Source organism: Chiloscyllium punctatum, chromosome 15 (genome assembly GCF_047496795.1).
Source record: "Chiloscyllium punctatum isolate Juve2018m chromosome 15, sChiPun1.3, whole genome shotgun sequence".
Lineage (NCBI taxonomy): Eukaryota > Metazoa > Chordata > Chondrichthyes > Orectolobiformes > Hemiscylliidae > Chiloscyllium > Chiloscyllium punctatum.
The window spans coordinates 71047346-71067365 of record NC_092753.1 but is presented as its reverse complement, the minus strand read 5'-3'; the positions used below and the strand labels follow the sequence as shown (position 1 = coordinate 71067365).

The window sequence follows — 20020 nt, the reverse complement described above, 5'->3', positions numbered from 1 at the left end:
AGCTATAATGGCTGGTAATTATGAACTAATCCATAAAACTTTATTTCCATCACCGCAAGAACTTTAAGAAAAATAAGGAAGTGGAAGGAAGGCAGATAGTCAGGGTGCTGAATGAACAGTAAGGAATACCCAAGAACAACAACTCAGATTAAAGAGGAAATTGCTAAGGGAGGAGGTGGTGTTTGGAAACATAAACATTTATAATGTAATAAGGTGGGCAGTTGTGTTTGGAATGTTGGAACTTACGAGGTAGACTCATGAGGCTGTTAGGCATTGTTAAAATGAGTCAGAGAAAGGAAAACAAAAAGACAATACCAGAGACCAGGTAGTAGCTCTGACTATAACAAAAAGGCTGGAGGCAAATTCTGTCATTTGTAAAAGAAGCTGTCAGGTAGATGAAAGGTATGCAGGATTTTTGTCAAAAGGAATGGTGGTCAAAAAGTTGGCAAGTTGAGTTATAAGGTGGGAAAATGTAAAGTTGTAATTTTTTAAAAGGTGAACAAAAGTAAAATATTACTTAACTGGAGAAAAACTGCAGAAAGCTGCAAAACAAAGGGACATCCAGATGCTTGTGCGCAAAACACAGAAAGGTGCATTGGGTAATCAACAAGGCTAACAGAATGTTGGCCCTTAGTCCAAGGAGATTGGAGTATAAGAGTAGGGAAATCTGACTGCTAGTGAGACTATATCTAGATTACTGTGAGCAATTTTGGTCCAATATTTAAGGAAATATATCATTTCATTGGAGGCTATTCAGAGAAGGTTTACTAGGATGATCCCCAGTATGGAAGGATTGTCTTACGAGCAAACATTAAACATGTTGGGGCTGTACTAACTGGAGTTGAGAAGAATGAGAGGTGATCTCATTGAAACATAAGATGCTTAAGGGACAACTTCCTCTGGCAGTTCATTCCGTACATGTACCACCCGCTGAGTAAAAAGGTTGCCCCTTAAGTCTCTTTTATATCTTTGCCCTCTCACCCTAAACTTATGCCCTCTAGTTCTGGACTCCCCACCCCAGGGAAAAGACTTTGTCTATTTATCCTATCCAGGCCCCTCATAATTTTATAAAACTCTACAAGGTCACCCCTCAGCCTCCGGCACTCCAGGGAAAACAGCCCAAGCCTATTCAACCTCTCCCTACAGCTCAAATCCTCCAATCCTGGCAACATTCTTGTAAATCTTTTCTGAACCCTTTCAAGTTTCACAACATCTTTCTGATGGAAGGAGACCAGAATTGCACGCAATATTCCAACCAATGTCCTGTACACCGCAACATGACCTCCCACCTCCTGTACTCATTACTCTGACCAATAAAAGAAAGCATACCAAACGCCTTCTTCACTATCCTATCTACCTGCGATTCCACTTTCAAGGAGCTATGAAACTGCACTCCAAGTTCTCTTTGTTCAGCAAACTTCCCCAGGACCTTACCACTAAGTGTATAAGTCCTGCTAAGCTCTGCTTTCCCAAATACAGCACCTCACATTTATCTAAACCAAACTCCATCTGCCATTTCTCAGCCCATTGGCCCATCTGGTCAAGATCCTGTAACCTCCTTCGCTGTCTACTATACCTCCAATTTTGGTGTCATCAGCAAACTTACTAACTATACCTCTTATGCTCACATCCAAATCATTTAAATATATATGATGAAAAGTAGTGGACCCAGCACCGATCCTTGTGGCATTGCCCTGGTCACAGGCCTCCAGTCTGAAAAACAACCCTCCACCACCACCCTCTGTCTTCTACCTTTTGAGCCAGTTTTGTATCCAAATGGCAAGTTCTCCCTGTATTCCATGAGATCTAACCTTGCTCATCAGTCTCCCAATGGGGACCTGTTGAGGGGATAGATTTACTTCTGGGTAGCGATTTGGCTAGACTACAGATAGTACCTTCTCCAATAATTACAAAATGTCCAAAGGATGTACAAAAAAGCGGAACAGTTACAGGAATAGGTTCTTTGTATCATTTATGGGAACCAAGGCAGTGGTTAAACGAAATCCATCAGTGAAGATTGATGTGACACCAACAACTGAAAAGACAGTTGAAACTTGCCTAAAAGTTGAAGACAATCCAGATGGAGCATATGGTATGATATACCTAGTTACAGCACCAAAATACAAGTATTTGGCACATCAAAATAACCATGTGCTGATAAGGAAGTCGTGACCTCTTCATAGAACTGCAAATGAAGGATAGTTTGTTGTACAGTAGTGAGTGATAATGCCCAGTTGTTATAGGGAGATATTTTAAGTAGCATATGAGATTCCCACGGCACAACATGTAGGGTTTCAAAAAACTTTGGTATTTTACTTGGCCAATACTGCATAACAGAATGGTGCAGTTTTGTAAAAGTGTCATACTTGCTAAGTTGTAGGTAAACCTCAACATGTGATTAAACCAGCACCCTGGATTCTTGTACTGATTTTTGAGGAACCATTCAATCAATGTACTAATGGATTGTGTCATACCCTTACCCAAATCAAAAACATGAAATTAATTTATCCCAGTGGATATGCCTACTTAATTTCCAAAGGCTATTCTTATAGGAACAACCAAAACTAAAGTGATGCAAGAACTGACTCAGTTTTTCATTCATTAATTCAATTCAGCTTCATTTAAGGTATATCAGGACAGATGCATGAGTAGGTGGGGAGGTGCTTAGGAATTAAACAATAAGTTTAGACAGTGGATTTGGATCGGCTAAGGCTTTGAGGGCTGAAGGTCCTGTTCCTGGGCTGTAAACTTTCTTTGTTCTTTGTTCTTATTATGACATACCAATTGAACTACAGTTTGATCATGGATCAATCCTTACTTCAAAATGTTTCAAAGAGATCGTCAGTAGTTTAGGAACTAAAGAGTTAAAATTGGCGGCATGTCATCCACAGACCCAAGGTGCGTTGGAGAGGTGTTGCCAACTCTCAAAACCATGATCAAAGCTTATTGTTATGAGGATTAGGACAAAGGGTTAGATTTTCTCTTATTTGAAAACTAGAGATTCTCTAAATGAATCTACAGGCTTCAGCCCATTCAAGTTATGGCCATAAAAGAAGACCATTAGAATTGATTACAGATAAATTGTGAAGCCACAAAAATGAATTTTCAATGTTAGAGTATGTGTCCACATTTTTGAAAAGGTTAACGGGAGCATGTAGAGTTGCACAGGTATATCTAAAACTTCACAAAACAAGCAGAAGGTGTGGGCAGATAGATGTATGACAATACGAAATTTTAAACGAGGTTTTTAACCCTACTGTGAATCCTCTTGCAAGGATGCCTGCCTTGAAGAAGTTTTCCTCCTCTCTCTACAAGAATTTCAGGGAGTCCCTCTCCCACTGCAACTCCCAGGTCATTTCCTCTGCCCTGAAGCTCTTCAACCATGTCGTGAAACAAACTCGCTACCACAGCCACATTTGCTTCCTCAGTGCATGCCTCCGTAACCAACTCATCCCACACGGACTCCGGACCACCTTTAAACCAGCAGAGTTCGGACCCGAACAGGACAAACAGTACAGACTACAGATTCAAAAACACCAGCAATAGTTCTCCTTCAAGATCCTCCACTCCACGCTTGCAGCAATGCACCAGCACCTAACCTCTCTACAGTCAGCCCTGCCCCAGCTGAGGGCCACACTCTCTCAGAATTGCAAAGGACCCACTCTGTACTACATCCTCAGGATAATTCATACTCTCAACAAGCAGTATTTCAATTCCATCTCAAACATCAAAAACTGTAAGTACAACAAACTTTTATCCACCCACCTCCATTACCAGCGCTCCTCAAACATTCCAGAAGATTCCCCTGGCCTCGGAAACGCCATTAGCCATGCGGCTAATGCAGCTACCACCCCCACGCTGAGTGATGATGTCACTTCCGCCCCCATCATGGCCACTCCCACAGCCACTTCCGGCCCTCACATCATCGCTGATGCCACACGCTCAGTGACTTCCGCCACCCCTACTGCCATGATCACCACCACTTCCGCCTCCACCAGCGCCACTCACCTGCATTCTGCTGACACGCCCCCCACAGACCCCACTGTCACTATCCCCATACCCCAGAACCCCGAGGGCAACATCACCCCTGCTCATGCCTCCACCCCCATTCCCCCCACCATCACACCCACTCCAGGTACTGGCTCCGACCCCACTCCCAACTCCACACCCACACCAGATCCCAGCTCCTGGCCCTGCCAAGTTTTCACCATCCCTCTAGACCTCCCACTCACTGAGGACGAACGATCAGTCCTCAGCAAAGGACTCACCTTCATCCCCCATCCATCCACGCATCAATGAATTTAATACACGCCGTGACCTCGAACACTTCTTCCGTCGCCTCCGCCTCTGAGCTTACTTTCACAATCAGGACTCCCGCCCACCTTCCGAGGACCCCTTCACCCACCTCCAACACACTCCATCCACCTGGACACCCTGCGCTGGCCTATTACCTGCCCTCAACCTCTTCATTTCCAACTGCCGCCGGGACATTAACCACCTCAACCTGTCGTCCCCCCTCCCCCACTCCAACCTCTCACCCTCACAACGTGCAGCCCTCCAATCCCTCTGCTCCAATCCCAACCTCACCATTAAGCCAGCGGATAAAGGGGGCACAGTGGTAGTCTGGCGCACTGACCTCTACAACGCTGAAGCCAAACGCCAACTCGAGGACACCTCTTCCTACTGCCCCCTTGACCATGACCCCACCCCCCATCACCAAACCATCATCTCCCAGACCATACAGAACCTCATCACCTCAGGAGATCTCCCACCCACAGCTCCCAACCTCATAGTCCGGGAACCCCGCACTGCCCGGTTCGACCTCCTTCCCAAGATCCACATGCCTGACCACCCTGGCCGACCCATTGTCTCAGCAATGTCCTGCCCAACTGAACTCATCTCTACCTACCTCGACACTCTCCTATCCCCCCTAGTCCAGGAACTCCCCACATACGTTCGAGACACCACCCACGCCCTCCACCTTCTCCAAGACTTCCGTTTCCCTAGCCCCCAAAGCCTCATTTTCACCATGGATATCCAATCCCTCTACACCTCCATCCGCCATGACCAGGGCCTCCAGCCCTCTGTTTTTGCCTCTCCAGACGTCCCCAACAGTACCCTTCCACTGACATTCTCATTCGTTTGGCCGAACTGGTCCTCACCCTTAACAATTTCTCCTTTGAATCCTCCCACTTCCTCCAGACCAAAGGGGTAGCCATGGGCACATGTATGGGCCCCAGCTATGCCTGTCTCTTTGTTGGCTATGTAGAACAGCTGATCTTTCGTAATTACACCAGCACCACACCCCACCTCTTCCTTCGCTACATTGATGACTGCATTGGCGCCACCTCGTGCTCCTACGAGGAGGTTGAGCAATTCATCAACTTCACCAACACAATCCACCCTGACCTTAAATTTACCTGGACCATCTCTGACACCTCCCTCCCCTTCCTGAACCTCTCCATCTCCATTAGTGACGACCGACTTGACACTGACATTTTTTACAAACCCACCAACTCCCACAGCTACCTGGCTTACACCTCTTCCCACCATATCTCTTGCAAAAATGCCATCCCGTATTCCCAATTTCTCCACCTCTGCCGGATCTGCTCCCAGGAGGACCAGTTCCACCACAGAACACACCAGATGGCCTCCTCCTTTAGAGACTGCAATTTCCCTTCCCACGTGGTTAAAGATGCCCTCCAATGCATCTCGTCCACATCCCACACCTCCGCCCTCCGACCCCACCCCTCCAACCGTATCAACGACAGAACGCCCCTGGTGCTCACCTTCCACCCCACAAGCCTTCGCATAAACCAAATCATCCGCCGACATTTCCGCCACTTCCAAAAAGACCCCCCCACCAGGGATATATTTCCCTCCCCACCCCTTTCCGCCTTCCGCAAAGACCGTTCCCTCCGTGACTACCTGGTCAGGTCCACACCCCCCTACGACCCATTCTCCCATTCTGGCACTTTTCCCTGCCACCGCAGGAACTGTAAAACCTGTGCCCACACCTCCTCCCTCACCTCTATCCAAGGCCCTAAAGGAGCCTTCCCCATCCATCAAAGTTTTACCTGCATATCCACTAATATCATTTATTGTATCCGTTGCTCCCGATGTGGTCCCCTCTACATTGGGGAGACTGGGCGCCTCCTAGTAGAGCGCTTTAGGGAACATCTCCGAGACACCCGCACCAATCAACCAAACCACCCCGTGGCCCAACATTTCAACTCCCCCTCCCACTCTGCCGAAGACATGGAGGTCTTGGGCCTCCTTCACTGCCGCTGCCTCACCACCAGACGCCTGGAGGAAGAACGCCTCATCTTCCACCTCGGAGCATTTCAACCCCAGGGCATCAATGTGGACTTCAACAGCTTCCTCATTTCCCCTTCCCCCACCTCATCCTAGTTTCAAACTTCCAGTTCAGCACTGTCTCCTTGACTTGTCCGGACTTGTCCGACCTGCCTAGCTCCTTGTCCACCTATCCACTCCACCCTCCCCTCCCTGACCTATCACCTTCATCCCCTCCCCCACTCACCTATTATACTGTATGCTACTTTCTCCCCACCCCCACCCTCCTCTAGCTTATCTCTCCACACTTCAGGCTCACTGCCTTTATTCCTGATGAAGGGCTTTTGCCAAAACGTCGATTTCGCTGCTCGTTGGATTCTGACTGAACTGCTGTGCTCTTCCAGCACCACTAATCCAGAATACGAAATTTTAAACCAGGAGATGAAATTTTGGTACATTAAAGGCAAAATTCAGTTATCCCTACAAAGTAATTAAAGGGGTTAGTCAGGTAATATATTTAATTGATACTCTTGGTAGTAGGAAAAAGAATTGATCGTGCCATGTGAACATGTTCAAACAATACTATTGTTGAGAAGTCAATGGGAAGGTACAGGCATGTTATGCATCCTTCTCTTACATTTAACTACAAGAAAGAAGGGTGAGATCCAAACAGAACTAGACAGTTACAAAAGTGAACTTTCTACTTCAAATTCAGTGATCTTATAGAATTTAGACACTGTATTTTCATGTCTGGAGGAAGATCAACAAAGATTGCTTGGGAAAAATGCAAGTAAATTAGCAAAGTTATATTTGGATATACCACATTAACTGAACATTTACAATTTGAATTCACTAAAACAAAACACATATTGGTTAAAACCAGAAAAACACACCAAAGTAACAAAAAAAAATTCAATACATGTTGGAGAATCAATTGATTGAACCAAGTCAGAGTAATTGAGGTTCTCCAGCAGTATTGGCTCCTAAACCAGATGGTTCAGTTAAATTATTTGTAGACTACAGGAAACTGAATGCAGCCATAAACTTGGATTTGTATGTATTACCAGACTAGAAAGGTGCATTGATATAGGTGGTAGTGCATCATTCTTACCTAAAATTGATTTGTTAACAGGATATTGGCAAATAACACTGATAACACATGCTAAAGAAATATGGATTGGACAAATGTTGCGTTATGTCATTTGGATTTAAGAATGTGCCAGCCATACTTCAATGATTAATGAATAAAGTTGTAGTCAAAATGCTTAGTTGTGTAGTTTACATGGATGACATTATTGTACATAATGCTATATGGAAGGACCATATAGAGCAGTTAGAAAACTTGTTTACATATATACGGTCAGCCGGGTTGGTGTCAAATCTAACAAAAAGTGACTTTGTAAAAACCAAAGTATCATACTTAAGTGGAAGAAGGACAGGTATCACCCAAAACAACAAAGGTAGAAGCTATACTTCACCTTCCTACCCCTTAAAACAAAACAGGAGATAATGAGATTCTTGAGAATGTGTGAATTCTATCGAATGTTTGTAACAGACTTTAGTACAGTAGCCAAGCCTTTGATTAATTGGCTATGTAAACAAATTAAAATGGTATGGAAAACTAAAAAGAAATTTAATGTATAAGCCTATATTAGCTGCACCTAACTTTAACAAACCATTTAAATTCGAATAGACGCTGGTGACTTTGGAATTGGAGCTGTACTCTTGCAGAAATTGAATAGACCTCAATGAAAATGCTTCATAATTGAGAAAGAAGCATTTGTGGTTTTAATAGCACTTCAGGTCTTTTGATGTTTACATTCAAAGTAGACACTTTGAAATTGTCATTTTATGGACCATAATCCCCTGAGATTGATTGATAAATTTAAAAGATTTTTCAGATGGAGCTTAGATAACAAAAATTGAACATATTTCTGAGAAAGAAAGTGTAACTATTGATGCATTATCCCAAATGTCAATGGTTGCAGATTTAGTTGCATGATCAAGAAAGTTGAATAGTGAATAAGAATCTGGTGGGAGGAAGAATGAATGGTTGAGTTTTGTGTTTTGTTTGTTATCTAAGTGTTACTAACCTTCTTTTAAATGGCATTTCATGCTTTGAAGGTGGAGGCACATGAGAACCTCACTGAAATTTCATTTATTTTTATTTCCATTCTTTTATCCATTTTAAACTATGAGCGGGAAGTAAGTTGTGGACTTGGGACAACTTGTGTTAAAGGGAAAATAATGTACCAAAGAAGACTTATTTGTTTGTGAATCCAGGCTAATAGCAGATTAAGCCTTGATTTAAAAGGATTCTAACAGACATAGCACCCCAGGAAAAGCATTGTGTTTAAACAGATTGCAGAAAATGGCTATTAACAAGGTTAGGGTCTCTTCCAGACTTGCCAGAACCAATTTGTTATTATAGATGGCAGTTGTTGAATGGTAATGGAACCTTGAAGAGTCAGTCAGTCTATCAGCGTGCAACTAGAATTAATTTCTTTTTTGAGCTATGTTTTCTGAGTCTGCTGCTGAGACAGCATGATGATTTGAAAGCCTCCTGTCTCATCTACTAGACCAACTTCCAGAAGCTCAGAATAGAAAGCCGAGTTAGAAATATTGCTGCCTTTGCCTGAGTGAACTGAGGAGGTGACCCTGATTAATGTTTCAGAAAACAGCTAAGGAGTCCACATTTCTACTTGTGAAACCACACATCATGAAAGCCACTTCAGTAATCTGGCCAGTTTTATTTTTATTTTCCCCTTTAACATTATTTGTTTGTCTGTCTGTCTTTTGTGTAAGTGGGGTCTGAACACAAATGTTTCTGGTTGAAAGAATAGGCACTAATCAGTTTACCATGTTTTTTTTTAATTTTCTCTCCACAAAAGTCATTTGTGTCTTTAATAAATAGTTAAGTCTTCTGTTTAAATATAAAACAGGTTTCTGCAAACTTAATATTTGCAAAGTCTGGAGCTGGTTATCAAAAGTCTGAATAGGAACCATGGGAGTAATTATTTTGGTGTCTTCGATGGTTTAATTTTACTGTGTATGAATACAGAGGTAAAAAGGCTGATTTAGTTTGATTATCTGTCTCTGTGTGCGAACGTGCGAGATCTTCATCTACATGGCACAAGGACATAATGGGGCAAATACATGAAGTGCACATTTGCAAATGCCAGCTCCACTTTATTTGTAATCACTTCTTTGCCCAACTAAAAGGCAAACAGAGTGAACATGCTTAGGCTTCAAATGCTGGTCAATAGCAAATTGTACCAGGACATGGGTGCTTGGGAATCTAACACTGTTACCTCAGTGATGTAGAAATTAGTGACAATGATTTAAAAGGAGCTGAATGATTGTCAAAGCTTCCCATAATTTGTGAAACACTGAAGGATGCTCATCAAATATCATGTAAGGATAACAATGGACTCTACAGAATGCAGTGAGAAGTTGAATGATTGATGTTGGTCTTGGATGGAAAGAGGGTTGGAGCAGAGCAGACACTTGTATTTTCACTTTAGCCACTCAGCTAACATGGTAGCTTCACCATGGTTCGACCAGTGCCATGGTGGAACAGATCATGTTCAGCTGCTTGGACCAGTCTGAGGAAGGGTCTCCAATACAGTTCAGACAGAGTGTGCCACACCCTCTGTCCAGGGGATTAGGCAATGAGATGATGTGATAGTCACTGTGGAACCTAGTGAATGGGAGTAGTCTCCAAGAATGAGAATGAGGACATTGGGGAAGAAGAAGCTCTCTTTGTGCTTAGCAATGTTCTGCTGCTTTAGGCACTACAAGGCCAGCAGGCACTGACTGACATGGATTCAGTAGAGGAGAGCTGGATGCAACTGACCATCATAGAATGTAAAATAATTGTTAGTTACACTGGCAGCATTTGGTTGGCATTGTGGGGTGAACTGCAGCCTCTAATGGTATTGCTTGTGTTAGCTTTTGCTGGCTGGAATTAAGAGCTCATGTTTGGAATTGCCCAGTAATTTGCCTGTAGGTGATGTTGCCTTACTGAAGAATGACAAGCTGTGAACCTCCAGTGGGCACTGGGCACAGAGTAGTGGCAACTGTAGAGAAAGTGTTTGGATGGGATCTAGCTAAGGATGGTAAACTGTGTGATCTGGTGGTTAAACAGTGACTAGAGTGAGAGAATGGGGTTTATGTGCAAGGGAGTATCAGCTGGGCTGGCTATGAACCACAAGTGGTATGGCTTCATTACTGACATGCCACTACATTGCCCATAAAGGACAATGCCAGATTGTGTATCTGAACAAGTGTTGGCAATGGTTTTTTAAAAATGATGCATTGAGGGATGGCAATCTTTCTGTGGTAAGATGGGACTAGAATTTGACTAGAGAGGACATCATAGAGATCGGGTAAGTACTTAATGATGTGAGTGTGGTAAGATTTGATAATAAAATTCCCTCAGCCACAAATGGCGAAACCCACTAGAAAGCTTGATGCAATTCTCACTTATCCAAAAAAACTGCAAGATTCAGCCCATCAGTGCAATCTGAGGATAATCACAACCCCAGGCACAACTTATATTTGTGAAAACGCCTGTTCAATTTACTCTTCTGCTGACACAGCAGAACAGAAACACTTCTGAAAAATATACCTTAACAGCCAAACTTATAAATATTTGTCCTTTAATTAGTAACGGCAGAACTTTGTAATTGCACAATACCACGTACGTGACTTCTATTTTGTTTGGCCTGAAGCTTCACTTCCATATCACTGGTTTTTGGTGTGGCGAGACTGAATTATTGAACTGGTTGAAAAAATGCATCCGTACAGCTGGATTCTACGTAAATACAATTTGTTATGTTTGGAAAACTGTATTGTTTTAGCTGTTTGGAAGTTTTTACTGTTGTCAATAGACATCTGTTTTGTATAGTCAGTTTATCCTTTTTCATTTCTCGCTACTACAAGGAGTAATTGATACCATCAATTCATTCAAGGGGAAGTTAGATAAATTCAATTCTTTTCTCCTTCATGTTTTTATGTTAAAAGAGTTAGATAAAGCAGGTTGGGGAACGTTTATGTGGAGCATTGTTATGAGTATGGGCAAACAGCCTGTTTCTGTGCTATATTTTCAATATAATTCTACATACAGTTTTTCCCTATGTTGGGACAGATGAAACACTGGTGAATTGAATATCTATATCTATAGAACTAGAATCTGCGTAGGTTATGATTATATACTTTTACGGTAAAAGCTCTTTAATTTCATTTTGTATGTAGTCTGTCAACAATGAGAAACTTAAATCAATAAGTTCAAATCCCATCAGGATGAATTTTAAAATAGATTTTAAAAGTCAGGTGACTTGTCTGTGGCAAAATAAATAACCACAATAACCTGCTTTGTATAAACAAAAACAACAACTAGTTCACTAATGGCCTTCAGAGAAGGAAGACAACCACATTAAATAAACTATTCCAAAACATTAGCAGAGACAGTAAAAGGGAAGGTCCACACCCACCATCTCAAAACAACTGGGCATCTGTGATAAATCTGACCTGGCCGAGAATAAGACATAGAACTTAGGAGCAGAAGTTAACCATTGACGCCTTTTGAGTCTGTTCTGCCAATCAATGGCTGGTCTGACTGTGGTCTCCATTCCACTTTCCTGTCTGACCCCCATAATCCTTGGCTGCCTTGATGGATGTGTGTCCTACCCTAAAATATTAACCACCGATAAAGAATTCCTCAAATAAGAGAGCCTGCCTGAATTTAAAACGTGGATTGCAAATTTTACAACTGTACAGAGAGGGTAGAGTTTCTGATAGCAATACTTCTTTGGTATTTACATTTGTGCCTTTTCAAGTGATAGTTATGCTGTGTTGATGAGAATTGTTCAAATTTGACTCTGATATGAAGGAGACCAGGAATTGCTCAGTAAAGAATTTGAACTGGGACGTAATGTTATGGTTGCTAAGTGAATAAAATAACCTTAAAAAAACTGACAGAAATTCAGTCTGGGTTTGTCTGATCGTCAAGCAATGTTCTATTTGTTGAGGTGCAAATTTCAGTTTAAACAATCAAAACCATCTGTGTTTCCTTTATTTTCACGTTTTCTTCCATGATTTCAAAAAAATGTTGGAGGGCAAGGGGCCCATATGTTGTAACAGCTTCCATGTATCAAGAATTTGTTCTTTTAAAGGACATTTGGATGGAATTTAAAGATAAAATTCAATCAGTGATGTGCTGTTGAGTGTTGATTGCTCATTTGGCAATGCATGTTATGCTTGGATCATGATTATACAAGGTCAGGATATTGAAATCGCTAATTTATAAAATCAACGGATCTTCAATCTGTCAAATTAAAGTCTCAACAATTCAATCTATATGAAAACAACAGAAAACAAAATGTATTATTTTTATATTGGTGCATTCTCTCAACTGCTTGTGGAACTGAGAGCAAATTAGCTTTATTGTCTGTCCAAAATCACTCAGGAAGTCTTGATCTTTTGATGTGTTGTGCTTGGATGAGAAACATTTCAAAGGGAAGTGAATGTGGATGGTCTAGTATACTCAAACTGTATTCTTGAAGATTTTGGCTCCTTCCTCCTATAAACAGCAATGTGTTATAATCAAAGACATTCACTTTTATGTGCTGCCCCAAATACTGCTGAACAATTGCTCAGGCTGTCATCAAGTCTTCGTTGAATCAGTACTTCCTCTAGCTAAACACTGGTATTACCATCTTTCCAATGTGTGCCCTCTACCACTTTGAAAATCCAGGGCAGCAGCAGGAACACCACCACTTGTAAATCCCCTTCTAAGTCACATGTTATCCGGATTTAGGACATTATTGGTATTTGCTCATTTTCACTGGATCAAAATTTTGTAACTCCCTTCTTAACAGGCCTGTGGGTGTTGCTGCATCCTCAAAACTGCAGTGGTTTAAAAGGCAGTGCACCCCCACTTTCTCAATGCTGGCCTAGCCAGCGATGTTAACATTGTGTGAAAGAAAGTCAGAAATCCGCCAAAGTCTCATTAACTCAATTTCAAAGCTAAGACCATAAGATGTAGCTGCAAAGGTAGGCCATTTGTCCCATTAAATCTGCTCCACCATTCATGTCCTCCTTTGCTGTTTCATTTCATCTTTTGTTTCATCTGATGTTTTAACAAAAATCTTTCCCAATCCTTTCAGGTGTTAAGAATTGCAACCTCCAGCAACTCGTACATAAATGACAAGTCCCTTGATCTTTCTGTTCTTCACTTCACACTGACTTCTTTGATTCTTACCTCTCACAATGCCCTCCGGTCTTTTTGTTTGATATTAAATGATGAGTCCTTACTGAATGACACCAAACATCAAGCCATGGACTAGCACTGTCACTGACCTCATCTTCTCCAGAGGTTTTCCCTTATTGCTTCCAACCACATAGTTCCCAAAACCTCAAACAGCTCATTTCAACCCACATAGAGGACTACCAAGGTGGACCTATCCTTTCAGCTTGCTCCTGCTCCCTGTAACTCATTTCCACTCACCTGGACCTTTTTCTTTCTCTCATTTCCCTTGGTCCATGCTGTCTCCATCCACATTTGTGACTCTGACTCTGATTCTCTCTGTCTCAATTCTCACTTGCTAGGCTGTAACAATCTCCTCTACAATCTCCTCTCCTCTCCCTGCATCCTCCTTGAACAGAGGCCAAGCAATTTCTACTGAGCACTACTCTCTCCATCTGGCCAAATGTACTATAAAATAATAAAAACTGTGGCTGCTGGAAATCAGAAATAGAATTTGTTCTCTCATTGATCAATTTCTCTTTTAACTCAATTCAAATGAAAAGTATTGCTGTGTGGGTTCTAGTTCTGCCAGGTTTTCTAGTGGGGTGTCCGGATCATTAGTTGTTTCAGATACCTCACCTCACTGCTTTACTAGTACAATGATTCCTGCATCATTACCATTCCCTACTTCCACTCTGAATTTCCATCCTTCTCACATCTCTGTAATAGTGCATTCCTGCCTCTTTAATTCTTTTTTTTCAACTTCCTTGTCTCCATTGCTAGGAATATGTTCTCAACAAATATCAATTATAATTCCTCTGCATCCCACAGTTACCTCAATGACATTTCCTCATACGTGGTCTGCATGAGGATTCAATTCTGTTCTCCCAGAACTATTGGAACTATTCTGATGATACAACTTCCTGTACAAACGCCTCTGATTTGTCTTTTTTTCTCTAACAGTAGATGGGGGTCCAGAATTAAAGAAAATCCAGAGAAGATATTTGAAGTGTATGCTAAAGTAAAGCATCCAGACTCCAGTGGTTCAGGTACAGTGTTCACTTTTTTGATTACTCAGTTGTACCTTATTTGAAAGTAATATATTGGAGAAGGTAGTTTAAGCTGCTTTCCATAACTGATGGTTCAAAACTTGATGGCATTCGAGCGTATTTGCAACTTTTTACATTCAACGTTTGTTAGATGCGAATTTCAAAATTGAAATGCCTAGTGCTTGAAACAAATTATTCCCTGAGGCTGGATACCCCTTTATTTTCCAACTATCTTGCTGGTGAGGCCTCCTTTGGAATACTACATCAATTCTGGTCTACCTTCTATAGGAGAGATGTTTTTAAACTTGAAAGAGTTCAGAAAAGCTTTACAAGGGTGCTGCTGGAATTGGAGGATTTGAGCTATAGGGAGAGGCTGAATAGGCTGAGGCTTTTTCGCCTGGAGCATCGGAGGCTGAGGGGTGACCTTTATAGAGGTTTATAAAATTATGAGGGCATGCGTAGGGTAAATAGACAAGGTCTTTTTCCCAGAGTATGTGAAGTCCAAAACCACAGGGCATAGATGTAAGAGAGAGGAAAGATTTAAAAGGGACCTGAGAGAGAACCTTTTCACCCAGAGGGTAGTCCATGTATGGAATGAGCTGCCAGAGGAAGTGGTGGAGGTTGGTACAAATACAACATTTAAAAGTCACCTGGATAGGTACATGAATAGGAAGAGTTTAGAGAGAAGTGGGTCAAATGGTGGCAAATGGAGCTAAATCAGTTTAAGATACCTGGTCGGTGAGGATGAGTTGGACTAAGCATCTGTTTACGTGCTGTATAACTATGACTGTATGACTCCACCTTGTTTGACAGGGCCTGACAGCGTTCAACACATTTCCTGCACTTCTTCTGTCATCCATTATCCTCCCTCCCAGACCAGTGTCGCCTCCTCTTTTATTCATATCTTCCAACATTCCATTCTTCACATTTAATGATTCATCCTCTGCCATTTCCATCAACTTCAGTGTAATTCTGGGAGAAATTTTGTCTTACTGTTATCTTACTGTTAACTCAAAAGTGATACAAGTATAACTGTACCTTTAGGCAATATGTTCTAATCTCAATCCATAATAACAGTGCTAATAATCTTCAGGTTTTAGGATAACATTGTTTACAACTTTTAAATCACCTTGTTGTACATCAACCTTAAACTTTGTTTTATTTCTATGCTGTTTTTAATAATCTGTATATTAGGGCTTCATGCTAATGATCAAATGAGTCACACTTACTAAATATATTTAAGAAAATAAACCGTTTAAAGTGCCCTGTCTTTTATTACTTAAAATTAATAAAAATGGGAATTTAAAGAGTAGCAACTTTAGTCTCACTGTCTATATATGTAGGTACATGTACATATTAGTGTGTGTGTGTGTGTGTATCTATATTTATTTAGAGAGATAAATCTGATTAAAAAGAAATTAATAGATTTATCTGAAAGCTATTTTGTGATCATAGCTAAAATACCTTTTTAATTTAAAACATCATCATTGAAACAGTGATGAAAAGAATTCCAAATAGAAGTATTAAGAAGCTAATACTGGGATCTCTTGATAGAATTTCAGAGCTGGAATTGTACAGTTCCAGTGCTATTGTCCAGGCTTCTAAATGTAACAGATTTGTTTTACATAGCTTTCAGGTAATTCCTCCTCCCTAAATTCTCAATTAAACCAAAAGAAACAAAAAAAAAATTCATATCATTGTGCATAAAACAATTTTCTGGGAAAGAAGTAGACAGGAAACATTATGGGCTGAATCTTGCTTTCTCACCTGCCAGTTTCATCAAGTTTCCTGGGAGCATTCACTCCACGAGACCTTCTGCTTGTTCCACCGCGTCTTGTGAAACTCACCCCGTTAACTACCTACTCCACCCCTATGGTCTCCTTTTATCCTAGTTTCATTCTATCACTTGCTATACCCCAGAACAACTCACTACTGCCAGGGTATTTCAGAATGAATAGCATATCTGGCATTTATATCAGGCTTTTGTGCAACCTGAGAAGCACTATTGGTCTAGAGCTGCCCTACACGATTCCTGATGTTTGTCCTGGGGTTATGAAAGTGCTGATGGTCAGGTGGTGTGGAGGAGTGTGCCCTCCTCTCTAGGACCAGCAGAGGAGGCCACAGCATTGGACTGGGTCAGTGCAGCTTCAGCCATTGAGAGAATGTATAGCACTGTGGGATGAAGTCCAATGTCCTTCTCCATTCTTACAGAGTAAGTGCCCCATCTTCTTTTCAATACCTCACACTCATTCTGTCTCTGCTACCATACCCTCCTCCCACTAAGGCACATGCTCTACTGTTCTCACTGTTGGCCGTATATCTTCCCTCACTCATTCCCACTCACTCCAGCCCTCAAAGCCATTTACTTTGCTTGCTTCTGTGCTGCCTACTCACCCGCTTGCCCCCCCTCCCCCCATCTGTCCCAAAAGTTACAACTGTGCCACCCATTTTCTTCTCCTTGAACATCTGCCTCTCTCTCCTTCCAGAAAGAATATAGCCCACAATAGAGCATAAAGGATTGACAGGTGGTGGGCTGCCCAACATTTGGCTTCTCACCCCTCATGAGAAGACCCTGTCTCTGACCGTCTTGAGCAGCTGACCATGTCCAACCCCCTGGATTGATATTAGAGACTTACTGTGCTGAGACCCCCTGAGTGAAAGATAACTCTTTGACTTCACTGATGAATACTGACAACCATGACAAGCTTCCTGGCTTTGTGCTTTTGCTAAGCTGCAAGGCAATACAGAAGTTCTGTGATCCTGGTTTGTCTGGCTGAGGAGCAAGGCATACAAGGGCAAGACAAGGCAGAAATGTTGTGAGTATCCAGGTAGATTAAAAGTATATGGGTGCTAAGAGAGAAGATGAACAGATTAGTCCTGTTTAGTTCAGTGTGTATGTCCCTGAGGACACAGTAACCTTTCTGCACCTTACAGTGATATTTGTCATTGTAACCTGAGGTGCAGTATTGAAGTGCAGGAGCTTCCTGTAAGTGGATCGGAGATGTGTCATAAGACATCTTGGAACCCCATGGACATGGAGTACCTGTGGGTGGTGCCCATGGATCATGCCCTGAGATGTCGTGCGATGACCAACATGGAGGCTCTTCACAGTCAGCAGTGAGCTGCAGTTGCCAGCTACCCATTCCAACTTCCAAGTCAAGATTTGTTGACATCTAGTTTGCTCATTGCAGATGGTAAAATAGAAAGCTGCTTTTAAAGAAGTGAGATCTGCAGATAACAAGTTCATTTAACAAGCAATAATCCCACATAACAGGCAATCTACCGCTGCCTAGGGGACAATCTTCTCTTGATGCTTGGAATTTAGCAGCACCTTGTACCCAGTGTTTCTCTGGTCTTCTGATGTGAATTCTGCCACTTTTCTTACCATAGCCAGAGTTGTTCAGGTTTCTATAAGACTCCGCACTGTGATCGATTATATCAGAATCTTATCATTTTTGCATTCTGGTAGAGCTCTATTATGTTGATTCTAGATATTCATAAGACTGTAATCAATTTTATAATTTCTCTGTAAATTGCTAGTATGTGGTTCATACTGATGAATGGAAATTAGCTGCTAGTACTCTGAAATACCACAAATTACAGGGTATAATGTATCGCAATGAACATGTAGCACTAACTGATGATTCAGCACATTGGTCTATGTTATTATTAAACTTAAACAGATGCACCTTCCCACGGATTTCCATCTAACACGAACGGTAATAGTGGTATTCTTTTTTCTGTAAGCATTTATCTAATTGCCATACAATACATTTATGTATCGATAGATAATCCACAACAATTTTAGTTTTAATTGTTAGAGAACTGTAAATTGCTTAATGTATTTTGCCAAAGCCATCTTCTATTTCAAAAAAGAGAACAAACTTAGCCCCGACAATGATTGTAATTTCATGGTAGTTGTGATAGTCATTTAGAAGTTACACTGCTTAAAACAAAAAGGGTCTTTGATGTAGTAATTTCACCCACAGTGTGTACACATGATTCTTTATTACAAAGCAAATGGATTGATAGAGATACGTTAATGTGAACCTGGAAGGCAAGAGTAGTTTCATATAACAAAGAGCTAAGTTGGGTCCATATAGCTGCACCAGATGGTGTCCATTCACATCCTCTACGCACGTTGCTCTTGCTACCCTAAGTGATTCTTTCATATCGAGTCCAATATAGATAAATTTATCAGTTGAGAGAGTTACAGCAGCTTTCATTACCAATACTAAACTAATGCCAAGATACTGAGTGTAGTCCACAATCAATGTTGAGGGCATCTGGAAGTTCTACTTCCCATCTGTATATTTCTATATTTCCACTTCTACTTCAGTCAATCACAACCTGAACATGGGAGGAACCCACTGCAAAATAAAAATAATTTGCAGCTCTTCCACTCTGGGTGAAAGTGGTTATAAAATTGAGTGGCGAAGAGACTGATTATGGGATGCTGACCTTAACTATGGACTGATTTCTCTTGAAGCAGTCTGGAGAGTCCATAGTGAAAAAGAATTGAGGACTGCAGCTTCTTTTACTGCCACATGGACTGCCATTGCCAGCTGGAAGTTATAGTTTGTAATGCTCTAGAACAGTTTTTTTAGATTAGATTCCCTACAGTGTGGAAACAGGCCCTTCAGCCCAACCAGTCCACACTGACCCTCCAAAGAGTAACCCACCCAGAACCATTTCCCTCCAACTAATGCATCTAACACTATGGGCAATTTAGCATGGCCAATTCACCTGACCTGCACATCTTTGGACTGAGGGAGGAAACTAGAGCACCCAGAAGAAACCCACGCAGACACGGGGAGAATGTGCAAATTCCACACAGACAGTTGCCTGAGGCTGGAATCAAACCTGGGACCCTGGTTCTGTGAAGCAGCAGTGCTAACCACAGAGCCACCGTGCCGCCCCAGATTAATGGCAGTGTAAGGCCATCAGGAGGTGGAGAGGTCCACGTTTTTGGTGTTAACCCTTGTGCAGGAAACGTTGGCTCCTCGACCTCCTGATGCTGCCTGGCTTGCTCTGTTCTTCCAGCCTCCTGTTTGTCTACTGACAGATCTATGAATTTGACTTCAACTTTTTACCATCAGAAAGACCACCTATTTTCACCTGTTAGGCTTTTTCACAATATACTCCTGGCTTCTCTGCATTCTACACTCTGTTAAGTTGAAGTCACCTAAGACTTTGCTTCCTGTGACTTGACTCCACACTAAGTTGCTGTCCTCCAACATCTCTAGGCTCACTGACCTACATTTTTTGTCCACTCACAAAATTTCAAAAATTCTCATTTTGGTAATCACCTCCAATCCAAAAACCTTGAAAGATAGCTATGTGTCTGTAATTGTGTAGTCTGTAATACAGTTTATGTATCCCCTGTTTTAATTACTTCCCCATTGGCTGTGTCTCCAATTGCTGAGAC

The 20020-nt window shown here is 41.8% G+C and overlaps 1 protein-coding gene across 2 annotated transcripts in view; it reads left to right on the top strand.

Moving 5' to 3' along the window:
- LOC140486377 (uncharacterized) overlaps positions 1 to 20020 on the top strand; it is a 147307-nt gene that overhangs the window by 92872 nt on the left and 34415 nt on the right. The window contains exon 2 of one of the 2 annotated variants that reach the window (XM_072585425.1): positions 14507 to 14592. The gene's annotated coding sequence lies outside the window, so the exon portion shown is untranslated. The remainder of the gene's footprint in view (positions 1 to 14506; positions 14593 to 20020) is intronic. The other variant, XM_072585426.1, reaches the window with a different exon arrangement.